Source organism: Sceloporus undulatus, chromosome 2 (genome assembly GCF_019175285.1).
Source record: "Sceloporus undulatus isolate JIND9_A2432 ecotype Alabama chromosome 2, SceUnd_v1.1, whole genome shotgun sequence".
Lineage (NCBI taxonomy): Eukaryota > Metazoa > Chordata > Lepidosauria > Squamata > Phrynosomatidae > Sceloporus > Sceloporus undulatus.
The window spans coordinates 269,017,173-269,035,114 of NC_056523.1; the positions used below are offsets into that span (position 1 = coordinate 269,017,173).

General features: G+C 41.7%; 1 protein-coding gene across 8 annotated transcripts in view; it reads left to right on the forward strand.

The window, feature by feature from the left end:
- Nucleotides 1–17,942, forward strand: part of EPB41L4A (erythrocyte membrane protein band 4.1 like 4A) — a 125,256-nt gene that overhangs the window by 25,038 nt on the left and 82,276 nt on the right. For 2 of the 8 annotated variants that reach the window (XM_042448169.1, XM_042448170.1), the window contains exon 2: nt 7,840–7,956. The exons of the other annotated variants lie outside the window; for them this stretch is intronic. The gene's annotated coding sequence lies outside the window, so the exon portion shown is untranslated. The remainder of the gene's footprint in view (nt 1–7,839; nt 7,957–17,942) is intronic. 8 annotated transcript variants of the gene reach the window in all.

Consider the following 17,942-nt stretch of genomic DNA (forward strand, 5'->3'; position numbering starts at 1 on the left):
AGCAGAAGCAGAGAATGAAAGTGATACTAATAACCAGGGATACATCCGCGCTGTAGGAATAGTCCAGTCTGATACCACTATAACTGCCATTTTAAAAAAATGTAATAATTGTTTGAATACATGGTATTTTAACATACCAATTGTGATAATTTTATGCCAAATCAAATTGTACATAGTCATAATAATAAATAATAAAAGCTTTATTTCTAGCCCGCCTTTCCAGAGATCAAGGTGGGTTACAATGGTGGATTTTGCAATCCAACAACATACAATTTACAATAAAAACATTGTCAGAAATTTACAATTACATTATATAAAACAACAACAACAATAACAATTCCAAGCTAGCAGCAATTGTAACAACGGTGAGAGGGAGAAGGATCACAACAGGGCTATTGGGGGTATGCCTGTTTGAAAAGATACGTTTTCAGCCCTTTTTTAAATTGGGCTAGGGAGGGGGTCGAGCGGAGCTTGGCGGGGATCGAGTTCCAGAGCTTAGGGGCCGAGGTGGAAAAGGCCCTTTGTGTAGTGATGGCTCATCTAGCATCTGGAACTCTTAGGAGATGTTTATCACCCGATCTGAGAGTGCGGGGCGGATTATATGGAGAGAGGCGGTCCTCTAAGTACCCTGGGCCCAAGCCATTTAGGGCTTTATAGGTGATAACCAACACCTTGTATTGTGCCCGGAAGCGAATAGGCAGCCAATGTAGATCTTTAAGTACTGGTGTTATATGGCTGGCCCTGGAAGATCCAGTGACCAGCCTTGCTGCCATATTCTGGACCAGTTGAAGCTTCCGGGTTTGGTACAAGGGTTGCCCCATGTAAAGCGCATTGCAGAAATCCAAACGAGAGGTTACCAGAGCGTGTACCACTGTTTCAAGGTCCCCCCGGCCCAGGTAGGGTCGCAGCTGGCGTATCAACCTAAGCAACCTAACAGGTACTCCTGACCGTCGCGTCCACCTGAGATGTAAGGTGAAGCGACGAGTCCAGGAGCACTCCCAGACTGCGAACAGAGTCCTTCAGGGGAAGCGTGACCCCGTCTAGGACAGGTGGACAAATCTCCAAACCTGGACCTGGGGAACCTATCACAAGTACTTCCGTTTTCTCTGGATTCAGTCTGAGTCTGTTTTCCCTCATCCAGCCCATTACCGAGTCCAGACAAGCATCAAGAGGAGAGATGCCATCCTTGGTCACTGCATCAGTCGGAGACACAGAGAAACATATTTGAGTGTCATCAGCGTACTGATATCACCGAGCCCCGTGTCTCCGGATGATCTCTCCCAGCGGTTTCATGTAAATGTTAAATAGCATGGGAGACAGAATGGCTCCTTGAGGGACACCAGATGTAAGTGCCCTCTTATCGGAGCACACGTCTCCCAGCTGCACCATCTGGAACCTGCCCGAGAGGTAGGAACGGAACCACTGGAGCGCAGTGCCCCCAATTCCTAACTCTCTCAGGCGTTCCAGAAGGATACCATGGTCGATGGTATCGAAAGCCGCTGAGATATCCAAGAGCACTAACAGGGACACGCTATCCCTGTCCATGCCCAGACGGAGATCATCGACCAAGGCGACCATGGCAGTCTCAACTCCATAGCCCGCCTGGAACCCAGTTTGAAATGGGTCTAGATAATCAGTATCATCCAAGATCGATTGAAGCTGGAGTGCAACCGCCCACTTGATCACCAAAAATGGCAATAGCGAAACGGGCCGATAATTACTATGCATCAGGGGGTCAAGGGAGGGCTTTTTGATCAGCGGTTTCATTACAGCCAATTTCAAGCTGGTTGGAAATTGCCCATCCCTGAGTGATGTATTAATAATTTGGTGTAACAAGGTGGTTACACCCACACCCCCTGAGCCGCCAGCCATGAGGGACAGGGATCGAGAGAGCAGGTTGTCTTCCTTACGCTTCTAAGGATCTTGTCCACATCCTTGGTACTTACAGACTCAAAATGATCCAGTACAATAGAGTCCACGGAAGCTCTGGAGGCCTCTACACCGGATTCTGACCCAATAATGGCGTCGAGATCAGCCCTTATCCGATAGGTTTTATCCACGAAGAAGTTGTTAAATTGGTCACAGCAGGCCTTGGATGGTTCCAAAATAGGGTTCAGAGAGGAGGGAAGCTGCGTAAGCTCCCTCACTACTCTGAACAGCTCTGCTGGACGCGACTCCGCAGACGCGATACGCGCAGCATAGAACGAATTCTTTGTTGCATCTATCGCCACTCCATAGTCGTCTAAAAGAGAGGCTAGGAGTGCCTTGTCGGCTAAGTCCTGATGTCTCCGCCATTTGCGCTCTAGTCGTCGCAGGACCCGCTTTCTTGCCCGGAGATCTTCAGTATACCAGGGCTGTTTTTTGGAAGCAGGCCTGAGAGGATGCTTGGGAGCGATACTGTGTATAGCCCTGGAGAGATCAGTATCCCAGATGGTAGTCAGGGCATCAACAGAATCGCCGTCACATCCAACCATATACCCCTCTAGGGCTTCTTGGAACCTTTTTGGTTCCATCTGCCTTCGAGGGTGGACCATTCTAGTAGGTCCGCCACCCCCGGGAGGGATCTGGGTAGATGCCTTGATTTTTGCCTCCACCAGGAAATGGTCTGTCCATGACAGGGCGGAAATGTTAGTTACTTCCGCCCACGGACTTTCCATATCCGTACAAAAGACCATATTGAGTGTATTACCCGCAGGATGCGTCGGCCCCATGACCAGTTGAGACAGGCCCATGGCAGTCATGGAATCCATGAACTCCCGAGCTGCACTGGATAGATTATGGCTGGCCACGAGGGGGATGTTGAGGTCCTCCAGGACAAAAAGCCTGGGGGACTCCAACACCAGCTCCGAGACCAGCTGTGTCAGCTCGGCCAGGGAATCTGTTAGCGCACGGGGTGGCCAGTAGACCAACAGAATCCCCAGACTGTCTCTGGCCTTTAGGGTCAGGTAAATACACTCGATAAAAGAGGTTTGTCGGACATGGTTCCTGGTTAGAGGAAGGGTGTTCTTATAGATCAAGGCAAGCCCCCCCCCCCCCCGCCCACCTAACCTGGACTGGTCCTAAACTGAGAACCCGGCAGGGAAGGCTTGTGCCCACACAGCTTCACCTCCAGGCCCAAGCCAGGTCTCAGTAATGCAAGCCAGGTCGCAGTTCTTATCCTCCAACAGATCATATATAATGTGGGACTTGTTCTTCACAGACCTGGCATTGCACAGGAGCAGAGACAGGGTTTGTGGTACGGTTGGATTGACCCTCAGGCCTCTTTGGTTAGGAAGGTGGAAGGAAGGCGAGATAGGTATTACACATCGATTTCGTCTTCCCCTGTAACGCTTCTCCACCTTCCTACTGCCATACCTCCCCTTGCCCCACACTACTCCAATAGAAGCCCCGCTCGTACCTACCATCACCTCCCCCCCAGCCATAACATGCCTCTTATCCATAACCCTCTCCCTCCTTTACCGTACAAGACAGCAGTGGAAGAGTTACACAACAGCTCTCCACTGCTGCAACCCTAGCAAGGAGCACACCTCTCATACCTCCCTCCCTCCCCACCGGGACTGTGCAAATGCGCAGCTGCGCAACTATGAGGATGGCAAAGTCCGAAGGCGGCTTCCCTGAGCTGATGCGCAGTTGCGCAGGTCTTCAGCCAAGCCCAGGGAGCCGCCCGGCAAACACACAGCAGCTCTAGTAGCAGCAGCAACAGTCCTTTGGGAGGCAGACGGAGGCGGGACGGGAGAGGAGACCAGACAGGCTGGCTTTTGAGCATGCCGCTGCCACCGGCGTGCCCCTCTCCCCGCCTTCCCCAGGTGTTCCTAGTCCCCCCGCAGTCCTGGCTCGCTTGCTGGAGCCCTAGATGGCAAAGTCCGAAGGCGGCTTCCCTGATCTGGTGCGCAGTTGCACAGGTTTTCAGCCAAGCCCAGGGAGCCGCCCGGCAAACACACAGCAGTTCCAGCAGCAGCAGCAACAGGCACAGGCACAAACACAGAAGCCTCAGCTTGGCTTGGAGCTGGCTGGTGGTAATGCAGCAGGGCAGAAGAAGCCTCAGAGGCCTTGGCTCCGCCCCCCTGTCCAAGTTCCTTGCCTCAGCTGCTGCCCAGATGGTAAAGGCACAGGCACAAACACAGAAGCCTCGGCTTGGCTTGGAGCTGGCTGGTGGTGATGCAGCAGGGCAGAAGAAGCCTCAGAGGCCTTGACCCGTCCCCTGTCCAAGTTCCTTGCCTGAGCTGCTGCCCAGATGGTAAAGGCACAGGCACAAACACAGAAGCCTCAGCTTGGCTTGGAGCTGTGTCATAGTGTATGTTCCTAAAGTAACAGAGTGACTTTCAATCTGTAAAAATGTGAATGTTACATTTTTACAATTTTCCCAAAAACTTCCATTTTTCCCTGGAAAAAAGAATGGGAAAAATGTTTTTTCCCCCCATGGCTTCAAAATTTCCAGAAATTGTACAGCGATAGGCCTGATCCTGTTGAGTGGAGGAGACTGGGCCTGCATGATTGTCATCCTTATTCTGAGGGTCCCGTTAAGGAACCCTGGGGGCTGCCAAGGTCATACTTAAGCCAAGGGGCTGTTAGACCAACCTCATTCTCAGGTGATAGGAGAACCATGCAGCAGCTTGAATTGATGTGAAATCCCTTTTTCTATGAACCATTGTACCCCTCTTAACAGTTTGGATCACCTGATGGCTTGATCCACTGCCCTATGCTAAGCCTGAACTCTACAGTGGTAACCAAATAAAGTTATAGGTATTTATACTCCAGCAATGAGCCTGTTTACTGTCTTTCACCATGTTGTTCTCTGCTCTACATTCACCATGAGGACTCATAGCAGTATTGTAGCAGTGTTCTTCCAGCTACAATGAAACACATGTTCTTATTAACAGAGGCAGGATGAATCAAGCTGTGACTGTGTAAGAGTTTGAAGTTCTTCATAATTTTTGTTAGAACAGATTTGTTGTGTAGCCTTAAGGCCAGTTCCCATATTGCTTTCCCCCCTATAATTAGATTTACTGTACATGTTATTCAGTAGAAAATCCTATTTATGGCTTATTGCAAAGTAAAGGGGGTAATCTTAGGCAATGCCCCTGTGTGTACTTGCCTGGTAGTATGGCTCAATGGGGCTTTCTTCTGAGTACACAAGTATAGGATCACTCTGCTGTTCTCATGCTTAGCTTTCCTATTATCTGTAAGCACTTAGAATGATTAAATTGACATCACAACTATGTGTTTTTGAGTTAGATGCTACGTTAATCCCTCTTCCCTAAATATTGCTAACTAGGAAGTTAACTTTATGGAAGTAATACTTTTGAGACCAGTCAGTCCATCTGCTAGAAAGCACTTCACTTTCCTTATATATGTTGAGTGGGTATTATTTCTTTAAATCCATATTTTTTGTGGTGGTACAGTTGTAATAATCTACATTGTCCACCCATGCTCTAGGGTAGACTTTTTTGCATGCACTATGTGTTTTTCATTGATCTCCAACACCTGTTCCTAGTTATCGTATCCCCCAGCCTTGAGGTTAACATGTTGTCAGGATATTTTACTTGGGAGTCGGTCAACAGCTGGCCTTTCCACTAGAGTTTGCTGGCTGGTGTTTAGCCATGTTCCCTTCCTCGCATCACTCTCTTGATAGACTTAACTGTACTCTCAAAACAGTGTATGAAATACACAAGAGCAACCTGACTCTTGAAGATGGAAATAGGAAACCAGTCTCACCCAACAGTCCTGTTAAGTAGCTTTGTTAAAGCGAAGACTAAAACAAGGTAGGGAAGAACGGTAGTGGATAGGCATAGTTGAAAAGTCTCCAAATTCTAAAACCAACAATACCAGTCTGCATAAATCTATACAGTGGTACCTCGGGATACGAAATACCCAGGTTACGAAATTTTCGGGATACGAAAAAATCCCATAGGAAATAATTGTTCCGGGTTACGAATGTTTTTTCGGGTTACGAAAAAATTTTTGGTGCTTTTTTCGGCTTTTTCGCACGGAATCGCGGCTTTTCCCCATTAGCGCCTATGGCAATTCGGCTTACGAAGGCTTTTCGGGTTACGAAAGCGGCCGCGGAACGAATTACTTTCGTAACCCGAGGCACCACTGTACTGAGTATGAGCAACTAGTCTCATAAAATGGTCCCTTATAGACATTCCATGGATAGAGAAAGAAAATTGACAACTAAAATGGGGTCAGGTTTTATTCTGTTTGGCATTGAGGTGATTTTGGTAGTGGGTTCACATAAGATGGAGGCCCACATAATAGGAGATACCTGGGAAGAGGGCAGAAAGTGCCAGAATTTTCCTTAAGAAGATGAAGATGGAACAAAGAAAATGCCATCACTTTTCTGGTAGACTTTTTTCTGTATTTGAACATCTATAGGATGGAATGGGACATGGCACTTTGCACCAAATGGAGACTGCTTTTCAGGATACCACAAAACAAAAACAAAACCCTAAAATGCAAACCTTGACAGATTCTTAGACTCATGATACAGTCTGCTATAATGGAAGGTTAAATTGCCATGGGAATGTGCATTCTTTGATACTGAACAATTAAACATAGAGCAATTGCAAGGGTATTGTCTGAGGGTGTAGGGTAGGAAATGCCTCTGGAGTAACCTTTCCTGTGTTTTCACTCTGCCGGTAATGTAGTGGTAAACAAGAGAGAATTGCAGTAAGAAGGTGTGGATGTTTCTCTTATAAAAAGGATAGAGGAGCTCTGCAGTAGGCTCTGCTACTGAGCACCAGATCAGCACCTTTTTATTTTACAAACCTGCATAACCTGGTGAACTTTCATGTATAGTATGCGAACACAGTGACACCGCATCCAGGAAAGCAAACTTACACAGAAGCTGCTTGTCTAGTAAAATAATTTTAGCACATCAGTTCTCTAAAAGATGTGCTAACATGAGAATAAAAATTATTTATATATCAAGTGAAAATTGTGTCACTGAGCTGTATCTAATCTTGCCTCACTTTTAGTAGCATACTGTTTGTCAGTGAAATGAATATTCTCTTCTCCCTTGTACTCCTGGATGTCAGGAGTTGAGACCTTTTGGAGTAGATATGTGATGGTGCAGGGGAAAGAAGAGGAAGGAGTGATAATCCTTGGTGTAAACACAAGTCTACTCTTGCAGTGTTAAATAGTACCATTTTTTTTTTGCAATCCCCCAAAAGCAAGGAGCTTCAGAAAGCATAGCACATTTAAAAGGTGCTGGACATTTATGCTTTAATCTATGTTCTCTGACACAGATAACATGTGGTATTCTGTGCTTCCTTTGTTCAAAAGAATATGAGGTAAAAGGTGTGAGAAAATCTGGAATATTTAAGCAGTCAGTCAGTTATTTGGTGTAAGTGAAGGATTTGAGAATAGCTAAAACATTTTGAAAGAACCTCAAGCAGAATCTTGTACTAGCTTGATCTGACTTTTTTTTTTTAGAAAAAAATTATCTTCTATCCCTTAAAGCTGGCAATACCAGCTGCAAGATGAAAGGAAAACTCCAGTATGTTTTATAAGTAAGCTCCTGGCATACTGAGACCTAGTGTTTTATCTTTCTCCTCCTGCTTGGAAAACAGAACAAAATGGGAGGAATTCAAAACTTCTGCGTGCAGGAAGCTTCAGCTATGTAGATCTTCTCAAGCCAGATACAGCAGACACTTTGGCTAGTTTATTACTATCATAGAAGAAAAAAGCTTAGTTGATTATGTTGGGTCAAAATTATGTATGCTTTTCCCACGTCTCCACCTCTGCCTTCTTTCTGTTGTGTCATAGTCTTTCCACTTATTCTTGTCTTTTTGTTGTTCCACATAAAATTTTGAATATCTTTTTGTTATTCTTTTAAAGGTGTGTCACTATTCAATATTGGAATTGTTTGGAATAAAAAGTTCATTTTTGGTAGGACCATCATTTTGACAGCCTCAGTACGACCTGATATAGATAACTGTGGTTTGTCCCATTCATGTAAGTCTTTCTTAATTTCTTTCCATTTATTTTTATAGTTATTTTCATAAAGATCAGTATTTTTATTTGTCAACTAGATGCCTATATATTTCACTTTCTTTTTTACCTGACGTTTTGTTATGTTTTCAATTGTTTGTTCCTCTTCTTTCCTTAAATTCTTTGTAAGAAAAAATGTTTTATTTCTATTAATTTTAAAGCCAGATACTTTGCCAAAGCCCTCCATAATATTAAACATTTTTTTCTATTTGATGGCTGCGTTCCTCCAAGACAATCACAAGATCATTGATGAAGACCTTTAATTTGTATTCAGAACCTTTTATCTTTACACTACCGATTTCCTTTTCATTTCTGATCCTATTAGCCAAAATTTCTACAAGAGTTATAAAAAGCAGTGGTGAAAGGAGGCCACCCTGTTGGGTTCCTTTATATATTTCAATATTTTGGATCCCCCCCCCCCCAATTTATGCTTAATTGTGCATTTTGTTGGTCATACATTTTTTGGATCCAAGTAATAAAGCTTCACCCTACATTCATTTTAGTCAAAACTTCAAACATGTAATTCCAGTTAATGTTGTTGAGGCCTTTTTCTCATTTGCAGATATTAAAGCTAATTTCTTGTCATTGTTTCTTTCAATTGAATTCAAATCAGGTTTTGGACATAGACTCGTTTTTACACATTCCCATTTCTAACGCCTGATTGGACATAAATTGGGCATTAGAAACAAGAACATTCCAAAACTGGATTCAGAACACTTCAGTGTTCCTGGACTATCCATTTCAAACTTCTGAATGGCAGTCCTTGAACAAAAAACCTTCAAAGGGAAAGAGAAACAGCTAAGCTAGGATATATCCACAAACTCCAGTCCACTGACAGTGGTTTAAAGAGAGGCAATGGTTTCCTGTCATAAGGCACATACTTCTTTCATTTCATTTCATTTCTATGCTGTCTTTCTCCCAGGAAGGGACCCAAAGTGGCTTACAAGATAAAAATGTAACATTAGTGGATATCCCAGCCATTAGCAAATTCTCATTCCAGATTTATTATATCTTTTTTCTGGTCCCAAGCTCTTATCAAAACACCAGCCCAAGAGTTTCCACCACTATTCATATGTTTATGTACTCATCTTGGCTCCCACCTTTGTCCCCTAACTAGTCTTTATAACCTTCATTGGCAATGTACTTGTCATCTTGTCACAATATCTACAAAGTTTGCATTTCTATCAGTATTTTGAATTCCTGTTACTATTCACACTGCTCATACAGTGTTTGTCCACAGGTGCCTCACTTCATGCATATGATGAAGTACACTTGAGTCTATGAGAGCTTATGTTACCAATTTCTTTCAGTTCATTTTGGAGGTGTTACAATATCCTTTTGTGTGCTGACACAGTTTAACATGTCTGTGTCTTTGAATATGTCTATGTCCGTGTGTGTGTGTGCACACACACATGGAAATGTGTTTACCCCACATCTGAGTTCACCATTAGTGGAATTGCACTTTACAATGAATCTGTGGAGGAATTTATTCCTCTTGAGGGTTTTGTTTGCATGATACTACTATGATCTTTGTACAAAATGACATGGTTTCCCTTATACCCTATCCTTTCTAGAATTTACATCCAGAGATTATCATGTCTTTTCTCTCCATTAAGTTTCTGTTGTGACCACTATATATTTGTTCTTTATTGAAACAAAGCACTCCAACTCTGGCAGGCCTCCAGCATTGTGAGCACCTGACTAAAATCTCATTTCCCTGTCTATAAAATCAATATCATTTTCCGGCCATAACAGGTTTTGTTTGATAGGGCACTATTTCTAAGAACTCCTACCTAATTCCTGGTTTCTAGTCAACTTTCTTATTAAACTCCTAAAGCAAGGGTTTCCAACCTAGGGTGCGAGATGGAATTACAGGAGGTGCAACAAAGAGTAGCTTGTGCCCTAGAGTGACAAGTCACGAGTCATCACTCCATTTTTTTCTGAATAAATTAAAATCTAATTGCTCAATTTAGATTGTATTTTGTGCACTAACTTCAAAGCCTATTTTTAAAGTTCAGTTTGTTCACCCGTAGTATTGTATGTGGTTCAGTTTGTGGTTCAAAAATTAGACTTCTTTGTCTTCAAATGTGATATTATTTTTTATGGGGTGCAAACATTAATCAAACATTTCCTGGGGTATGGGGCATAAAAAAAGTTTGGAACCACTGTTATAGAGCAATATTTGATGATGGTGCCCAGGCATATAGTAGGCTTTGACTTTGTGTAATTGTACATGTGTCACTTTCCATGCAGATACTGCTGTAATGAACCCTTCCTATGATGAATGATTCTTGTCTAGCTAAAACATTTAGAAGTTGTTACCATGAGAAACCTCATACTTGATAGCTTCTCACAAAGGGTGTAAGAGACTCATAGTGTGTCAGTGTTGGTCAGTGAGTTTTGGGACACTCACAGTGTAGAATTTTGACAGGATGAACATCTCAGTTGAAATCAACAGGAATAGTTAAGTTTTCTATGCCAGTAAATAGCATCTTAGTTTAAATTTTTACAAGTTTAGAATGAAGCCACACTGACATCAGCTGTTTAATCCTCCATTTGAAGGGTTCTCTGCATAGCAATTGAAATGGAGCCAGAATTAATTTTCTCAATTTTGAGCTGCTACTGTATTTTCCCCTCAAATTTACTTCCACAGTTTTATAATTGGGTTGACATTTCTGACTGCTCAGTGGTATGAACAGGAATCATGCACTGTAATTATGCGTTTCATAAGGTTTTCATTTCTTGCGCCCGATGAGAGAATATATTATAAATGTAGAAACTCTCATAAACTTGCAAATTGTAGACCAGCATGTTTAAGTACAGTATAATGGATTCTCCTAAGAAACATATACAGTTAAGTTTTCTCCTGTTCTCACCTTATTTCGTCACAAATAAACATCATCATTCTGATACAAATGTAATTGCTGTATAACTTCTTTCCAATAAATTTCACATTAATAAGGCCGTGCATTGATACTTGATCAAAGTAAAATTAGACACTTTAAAATTGTTTACTCTGAGCAGTATGAACTGGGAGAACAATAGAACATATCAATAGAATATATTTTCTTATGCATTATGTAATCGAGTTGTTCACCTGTATTTGCTTCCTTCCTGTATTCAGTAGATTATTTAACAGTCTGCTGAACAATAGTTATGCCTTGCAATTTACAATGGAGCAACAAGGGCTAACTGTTTTTGGCAGTCTGTGATTAAATTTAAGACTAATGTAATAAGTTCAGTTGTAGCTATGCTAGCTCATTATGTTGTACATAATGTGGAATTATCATGCTTATGGGGAAAATGCTGTCTCTTTTAATAAGATGACTGCATATCAGATATATACAAAAGTTTTGATAAGCAAATTGTTCACTACTTTGTTGTACTGAGTTCAAGGACTATAACCTTGTTCCTCTAAATTAGCGATACAAAAGAATGTGGTGTGAAACCCTCCCCAACGGTGTCTGCTGTAATAACATGTCACTGTGAACAATTTGAAAAGATGTTTGAAAGAAATGTAAACAAACTTCCAGCTTGATTTTCTTGCACACTAGAGTAGATGGGGCAAACATAACATACATATGTTTCCCTTTGTGTACTTATAAAAGGGTTGTAATCTCCACAGTATTAACAATCAGGAAGTACATGTAAGAAGATACTATCAGATTGGAAAAAAGGCATCTGAACACTGGAAACAGGCATATGGTTCAAGATATCTGAATTTATGATAATTGGAAACTGCTTACCAAAAGAAGGCCTTTTTTTGTTCCTTGTCATTTAAATGTAGATACGAAAAGGCTTTCCATCTGTCCTTGTCTATTATTTCCTCTTTACTTTTTCTACTGTAACCTTTCATTTGAATTTCACTTAGATCTCTATGTCAGGAAGGAAAAAAAGTTATTTCATTACAATTTGGATGCTTTAACACATGTTGTCTTTCATGTAATAAGGATGCACTAGGCATGGAAACAGCCATTCCTCTGGAAATTGTGTCTTGATTGGGAGTCCATGAGCAAAGGAGTGTCCTGTGGGCAGATCTCTATATCTGGCATCCACAGGTGTGTGCATGGGTTTGCAGTTTTTGGATTGTGATTGTACAGCCTGCAATGGAAATACGTTTGTCCCTCTCTATACCCTCTCCAAACAGGTGACTGATGCTTTCAGAGCTGACATTGCTGGTCTGAGAAGGACTATCCTTGGAGTGCAGCAGTGACTATACAGCTTGTTTAGATTTTGGGGCCACAGATTGTGCTGTGTGCAGTTCAACAGGCATATTGCATTAAAAGTAGGCTATATTTAAAAACAGTGGAGATTAGTAAGTATACAGATTGAACAATAAATTTGTTTAATTAATAGGGCTCCTAAAGGATCCTAAGAAAAGAAAAGAAAAAAGAAAAGAAAAGAAAAGAAAGAGTCAGCATGGTATAGGGGTTTGAATGCTAGACTATAATTGGATTCGAATCCCCACTCATACATGGAAACCCACTGGGCGACCTTGGGCAAGTCACATTATCTCAGCCTCAGAGAAAGCCAGTGGCAACCCCCCTCTGAACATACTTTACCAATAAAACTTCATGATTGCTTCATCTTAAGGCCACCATAGGAAAACCTCATGATAAGTTCACCTTAGGTTCACCTTAGGAAACAACTTAAAGGAAGACCACCACCACCACCACAAGAAAAGCAAAATTTTATTGTCTGTTGTATGTTTAGAACATGGATGGAGCTTTTCACTACTGCTTATATTTTGTTTTCTCACAGCTTTTGTCAAAAGTCTGGCCCCACTGTCAAAATACCTCACTTCTGATTTTTTTTTAAAAAACAAACTACACTTCAAATTCATGGCCTGAGAGGGAGTTCACCAGGCAGGTCCAGCTCCATCAGGACTAGCCTGGAAGAAGGAAGAGCCCTCCCTCCAATCTATCTGCCTTGGTCCAGGCCTCAGAGGGAGAGAAGAACCACTGGACCTCATCCTCTTTCCCTCCACCATTCCCTTCTCCTTTTGTTTCATGTCTTTTAGATTGTAAGCCTGAGGGCAGGGAACTGTCTGATTAATTAATTGTAAGCCGCCCTGAGAGCCATTAGGGCTGAAGGGCGGGATATAAATACCTAAATAAATAAATAAAATGTCTTTATTAGGAACAATTGGTAGCTCATTTAATAGTGGGGTAATTGAAGAAACAAATATAAAGCACTTCATACATGACTATTATTTTGGGAGGGTTTTTGGTATATTTGCTAGAGTTCATAAGGGATGTTCATCAGTTGTGCACAGTCACATTACAATATGTGTAATGTGTGCAAATCAGATACTTCCTCATGGGGGTTGTCACCTCTGTGTGCTGCATTGGCAGTGGATTTGGAGAATGTAGTTTGACATTTTGTACATTGTCCAGTGGATGTGTATAGCTTTGCCTTTATATAACTGGATGTTTACTGGTATTTACTGTTAATGGCTTGCATCCAATGAGTCCCAACTACAAATAGATCAATTCAATCAATTATTGGATATTGAGTCAATACATAAGTAAATGTCATTGATTCAGTAGATCTGTTCCAGTCAGGACTAAAAACAGGATTTGGGCCAATGTCTGTTTGCTGTTACACTTGATAAATTGCTCATATGTACAGGACTGTTTCTAACATTCTATGATATTTTTTGTGTGACAAAGAAGGAAGATGTCAGTATGGGATATATTGGTGGGAATATTGAATCCTTAGTGGTTGATATCAGAGTTGTCAGAGGCAAAGAACAGGTTTATCCCAATGGTGTCTCTTTAGGCACCCATTACTTCATGTTCTACCACATGGAATAAAAGATAAAAAGGGAAGAAAAATGCACTGCACCTGGGAACAAAGATGTAGTATGTTCAAAACCAGTCTGATGTTGCTTGATGTTGCTGCCCCAGCTACTATTGACAGGAACATAATTGAAGGAACAGTGACCCAGCTATCCTTCTCTTTGGGCAACTGTAGGATTGAGGGACACAGGAAACACATTTTACAGATGTTTTCTTATGGAGAATCACTGGGAAAGTGGAATTTTCTCCATAGCCAGAGATAGGCTGGCTGCAAAGGCGTGGGCTGCCTAAGGAGTTACTATAAAAAGGGAGGAGTCATTGAAAGAAGTATGAGTGTCTTATGCACTGCTAGAAGTGCAGTTAGAAGTGAAGAGGTTAGCCTTAATGAAATTCAGACTTCCGTGTAAGGAATAAAGATTTAACATGAAAGAAGAACTTTAGTGACATAGGGGCTATTCAGGCAGAAATTTCTCTGAAGATGCCAGCCACAGATGCCAGTGAAACGTCAGCAATAAAGTTTTCTAGAACATGGTCACATAGCCCGAAAAACCCACAAAACATATGGATGCCAGCCATGAAAGCCTTAGACTTCACATTGAAATGAGTAGGTTTCAGGAGTTAAGTCACACATTCATTTAGGAAACAAAAACCCCAAAGACCTCCAGTTGGTGGGCATCTGTACATGTACCTGAGATCTCATCTCTTCTCTTTACCCTTTCTATCACATTTGGTCTATATTTATTTATCAAATAATTATAAATGTTGTGTTAGTAGTAAATGTACTTTCTCTGCATTACCATTTTCTTTGAAAACGTTCCTTTCTTCCTTCAGTGTACTACAATGAAGGGATTGATCCTTGCACAGTATCTCTACCCACCTTAAGGTTTCAGTCCTAAGAGCATGATTTTAATCATACTAAATTTATTCTACAATATTAAACTTGCATGATTTTGGGGGTAAATCTGCTTAAGCTCACACTACTATAATACTGGACAAATGTGCACATATTATGAAAATACACACTATGTAGTTGTAATTAATTTTAACCTTTTGTTAAAGCATGTCAGCAACACAAACTGGAATAAATGTCTTGTTTCTGTTTCCAGAAGAAGATATGTGACATTAGTTTAATGTGATCTTTAAAAATATATGTCAGGGTTTAATGTTATAATTTAGGGGAAAATAGCCAAAATTGGAGAAAAAGATATGTACTGCTGTATTGCTGTTTCTTCACTGACACCCTGTGCATTGTCATGGAAAGTAATCTGCCTTGACATATTTGTGGCCTGGCTTGATAAAATAACTCCAGGCTAGGTTGCCTCTAGCAGGCTTGAATGCAATTCTTTTTGTTTATTGATCAAAGCATATTGATCATTCTTTACATTCTACTATCTAAGCAGAAACTGGGAAAAGATGCCTAGAGATAGTCTTCAAGTGAGTAATTATTTTGTGGCTTATATGTATACACTGCTACCACTATTCTGTTGCGATAAACATTGTGTACAATATCATATTGTCAAATATAATGCAAAGATTTGTCTGTTGTAGATTTCACCATTTTATATTTGGTTCTAATTGGAAAGCTTTTTTGACAGCTTAGTCAAGACCTAGTGCAGTGATGGCGAACCTATGGCACGTGTGCCACAGGTGGCACTCAGAGCCCTCTCTGTGGGCACATGTGCCATCGTCCCAGCACAGAGTTTGCCAGAGTTTGTTACTAGAAAGCCAGAGGGACATGGCACTTTGCAATAAATAAGTGGGTTTTGGGTTGCAGTTTGGGCACTCGGCCTCAAAAAGATTCACCATCACTGACCTAGTGTTTGCAGTAGCCGAATAGACGTATGTATTCATATTTTTCCAATGACATTCTTAAAGGAGTACTCTATGAAAAGCGGTCCTGTGAAATACATGTTTTGGAAACATTGTACACAGGAAAACTTGCAGACTGATTTAGTATGTGATTAAATATATATCTAAATAAATATGTTTATTTGGTTAATATGTATATTGTCTTGTTGGCTGGCATCCAAAGTTTTTTGAGCTATGTGGCCATGTTCTAGAAGAGTTTATTCATACAGAAAATTGCACAGGAAATCAGCTTACAGGTAAACAAATTAATTTTAAACAAATTATATCTAAGTTCTGGTTCTGTGGCTGTGATCGGTGGTCTCCCATCCATGCCCTGAGGCCACCCCCATCTCTTCCCTTATAGAAGGCCCCTCATCAATGATGCCTGCCCAGCATCCAGCTTCCATACAACTTCTTTAAATGTAAAAGGGCCAGGGTCCCCAGGGGCCTCCTCCTACATGCTTAACATCTCTGGTAGCCCATATGGCTTAGAATTCACACAGGCAAAGGTTTTGGCCACAACCAACAAGCATTGATTTATTGAACAACACCCAGCAAGAATGTAACTCAGATGGAACAGTTTCAAAGTGGTATGGTTACATAATTATTACAGTTCCAGGCATTTCACAGCTTCCCCCACCACAATCTCCAACACACTTTCTCTCCCACACCGCCTTTTCATATCTACTCCTTGGAAGAGACCCCAAGGGCCATCCAGTCCAACCTCCTGCCATGCAGGAAATCACAATCAAAGTATCCCCGACAGATGGCCACCCAGCCTCTGTTTAAAGACCTCCAAGGAAGAGTCCCAGCTGCAGAATGCCTTGTGAGTATGTGACTCTTTAATTGAATAGATTCATACCTGTTGCCTTAATTGATAATTCTCAAGTACATCTCCCTGTAAGTGGAACTATGTATTACACTAGCTAATTAGAATTACACTGCTGGTTTCTCAGCTACACATATACTGTATTACACCATTTGCATTCTATGGCACAACATACTTGAGTCACAAGACTCTTTGGGAAACCTAACACACACATAGAGAACTAGGGTGAGATGTTATATAGGCTTTTGTAGTAATGATTTTTACTGCAGCCTTATTTTAATTTCCTGTGTGATATTTGAGTTATAATTCTTATGTTAAGATTGCCTTTCCTTCAAGTAACCATAGAAGTCCAATTCTCTGGGCATGTGTGTCTGTATAATTATTGGGGGGCATCCCTTGCACTGCATACGTTTCATGCCCTTGCTGGAAGTATCCTCAGAGCTTCCAGGACCAGATGGCACTTAGAGCAGATGGTACAGACCACTGCATAGATTCTGGAGACCTTGAGAAGCATCATTCCCTTCTTTAGAGACAGGGAGCCATTTCCTGAGCCATCCCATGATTAGGCCGGCCATCCCAGGAGCCTGAGAGAGCAGTGTGGCAGCAAAAGAGGAGAAAGGTTGAAAGTGATCCAATGAAATACCTGCCTGCAAGGGAGGACTCTGTAGGAATGCATTCCTCCTTAGAAAAATGGGGCATCCTCAAGAGGAAGGGCCTCCTCCTGGAGACATCCTATGGCTAAGACCTTGGTAGGACTCAATCAGCTCATCTATAAAAGCCTTAGTCCCAGGCTGGAGGAGTAATTAAAAATCATGTCTGTGTCTGGTTCTTTTTCATGGTTTCCAGATGGCTTGGCTCTTCCTCTGACCTCTTTATGCCTGAATCTGTACTGTCTTTGTCCATGCTCTTAGACTGTCCTTGACCAACTTTTTTATATCTGTCTGTGATTTACTGATTGAAATTCTGGGCCACTCCCTGACTGTAGCCTTGGATCACTTTGACTGTCTTTGCTTGCTTTCTGGTAAGACTGTGCTAACCTCACCCTGCACTACTGCTGGAGTCTTCCAAGCCATGCAGTTCACAACAGGGCAGTCTAGCCTTTTTTAAAGGGCAGTGGTGGTTATGCATGCTTAGTACACTAATGCATAGTTTTTTCCACTGAATTTCAGGGCCAGACTGAGAAGATTTCTGCTTAAAACAATCAAATAAACAGAACCCACACATCTGTAGCACACTGCTGTGTATCAAATTTGGTGTGATTGCAGTGCCAGTCAAAATATGAATATTCTGCATCCCAATGAAGAAGTGGGAATATGCAAATACTCCTTGAAGCACAGTTTGGTTTGGTGCTTTCATACTTAAATAAGATTGAATGACTAGGTTTGTCAGTACTTTGACATCTTAGTATTTGGCAGTTTAGCTTGGTGGATGAGATTTAAGTCAGTAATTAGGAAGGTGCATAGGATCACTTT